Genomic DNA, 2,500 nt, shown 5'->3' with positions numbered 1-2,500 from the left:
CAGGAGGTAGAGGTGTTGTCTGGGGAGGAATGGGACAGAAGGTAGAGGTGTTGTCTGGGGAGGAATGGGACAGAAGGTAGAGGTGTTGTCTGGGGAGGAATGGTACAGGAGGTAGAGGTGTTGTCTGGGGAGGAATGGGACAGAAGGTAGAGGTGTTGTCTGGGGAGGAATGGGACAGGAGGTAGAGGTGTTGTCTGGGGAGGAATGGTACAGGAGGTAGAGGTGTTGTCTGGGGAGGAATGGGACAGAAGGTAGAGGTGTTGTCTGGGGAGGAATGGGACAGAAGGTAGAGGTGTTGTCTGGGGAGGAATGGGACAGAAGGTAGAGGTGTTGTCTGGGGAGGAATGGGACAGAAGGTAGAGGTGTTGTCTGGGGAGGAATGGGACAGAAGGTAGAGGTGTTGTCTGGGGAGGAATGGTACATGAGGTAGAGGTGTTGTCTGGGGAGGAATGGGACAGAAGGTAGAGGTGTTGTCTGGGGAGGAATGGGACAGAAGGTAGAGGTGTTGTCTGGGGAGGAATGGGACAGGAGGTAGAGGTGTTGTCTGGGGAGGAATGGTACAGGAGGTAGAGGTGTTGTCTGGGGAGGAATGGGACAGGAGGTAGAGGTGTTGTCTGGGGAGGAATGTGACAGGAGGTAGAGGTGTTGTCTGGGGAGGAATGGGACAGAAGGTTGAGGTGTTGTCTGGGGAGGAATGGGACAGGAGGTTGAGGTGTTGTCTGGGGAGGAATGGTACAGGAAGTTGAGGTGTTGTCTGGGGAGGAATGGGACAGAAGGTTGAGGTGTTGTCTGGGGAGGAATGGGACAGAAGGTTGAGGTGTTGTCTGGGGAGGAATGGTACAGGAGGTAGAGGTGTTGTCTGGGGAGGAATGGGACAGGAGGTAGAGGTGTTGTCTGGGGAGGAATGGGACAGGAGGTAGAGGTGTTGTCTGGGGAGGAATGGTACAGGAGGTTGAGGTGTTGTCTGGGGAGGAATGGTACAGGAGGTAGAGGTGTTGTCTGGGGAGGAATGGGACAGGAGGTAGAGGTGTTGTCTGGGGAGGAATGGGACAGAAGGTTGAGGTGTTGTCTGGGGAGGAATGGGACAGGAGGTAAGGGTGTTGTCTGGGGAGGAATGGGACAGAAGGTAGAGGTGTTGTCTGTGGAGGAATGGGACAGAAGGTTGAGGTGTTGTCTGGGGAGGAATGGGACAGAAGGTTGAGGTGTTGTCTGGGGAGGAATGGGACAGAAGGTTGAGGTGTTGTCTGGGGAGGAATGGTACAGGAGGTAGAGGTGTTGTCTGGGGAAGAATGGGACAGAAGGTAGAGGTGTTGTCTGGGGAGGAATGGGACAGAAGGTTGAGGTGTTGTCTGGGGAGGAATGGGACAGAAGGTAGAGGTGTTGTCTGGGGAGGAATGGTACAGGAGGTAGAGGTGTTGTCTGGGGAGGAATGGGACAGAAGGTTGAGGTGTTGTCTGGGGAGGAATGGGACAGAAGGTAGAGGTGTTGTCTGGGGAGGAATGGGACAGAAGGTTGAGGTGTTGTCTGGGGAGGAATGGTACAGGAGGTTAGAGGTGTTGTCTGGGGAGGAATGGTACAGGAGGTAGAGGTGTTGTCTGGGGAGGAATGGGACAGAAGGTTGAGGTGTTGTCTGGGGAGGAATGGTACAGGAGGTAGAGGTGTTGTCTGGGGAGGAATGGGACAGAAGGTTGAGGTGTTGTCTGGGGAGGAATGGTACAGGAGGTAGAGGTGTTGTCTGGGGAGGAATGGTACAGGAGGTAGAGGTGTTGTCTGGGGAGGAATGGGACAGAAGGTAGAGGTGTTGTCTGGGGAGGAATGGGACAGAAGGTAGAGGTGTTGTCTGGGGAGGAATGGGACAGGAGGTAGAGGTGTTGTCTGGGGAGGAATGGGACAGAAGGTAGAGGTGTTGTCTGGGGAGGAATGGGACAGGAGGTAGAGGTGTTGTCTGGGGAGGAATGGGACAGGAGGTAGAGGTGTTGTCTGGAGAGGAATGGGACAGAAGGTAGAGGTGTTGTCTGGGGAGGAATGGGACAGAAGGTAGAGGTGTTGTCTGGGGAGGAATGGGACAGAAGGTTGAGGTGTTGTCTGGGGAGGAATGGTACAGGAGGTAGAGGTGTTGTCTGGGGAGGAATGGTACAGGAGGTTGAGGTGTTGTCTGGGGAGGAATGGTACAGGAGGTAGAGGTGTTGTCTGGGGAGGAATGGGACAGGAGGTAGAGGTGTTGTCTGGGGAGGAATGGTACAGGAGGTAGAGGTGTTGTCTGGGGAGGAATGGGACAGGAGGTAGAGGTGTTGTCTGGGGAGGAATGGGACAGAAGGTAGAGGTGTTGTCTGGGGAGGAATGGGACAGAAGGTTGAGGTGTTGTCTGGGGAGGAATGGTACAGGAGGTAGAGGTGTTTTCTGGGGAGGAATGGGACATAAGGTAGAGGTGTTGTCTGGGGAGGAATGGGACAGAAGGTTGAGGTGTTGTCTGGGGAGGAATGGGACAGAAGGTAGAGGT

General features: G+C 54.5%; 1 protein-coding gene across 1 annotated transcript in view; it reads left to right on the top strand.

Annotated features, from left to right (window-relative positions):
- LOC120021106 (serine/threonine-protein phosphatase 2B catalytic subunit alpha isoform-like) overlaps positions 1-2,500 on the top strand; it is a 34,473-nt gene that overhangs the window by 13,335 nt on the left and 18,638 nt on the right. The window lies entirely within an intron of this gene.

Source organism: Salvelinus namaycush, chromosome 26, assembly GCF_016432855.1.
Source record: "Salvelinus namaycush isolate Seneca chromosome 26, SaNama_1.0, whole genome shotgun sequence".
NCBI lineage: Eukaryota > Metazoa > Chordata > Actinopteri > Salmoniformes > Salmonidae > Salvelinus > Salvelinus namaycush.
Note: the sequence above shows the minus strand (reverse complement) of the source record. Positions and strands in the feature narration are given on the sequence as shown.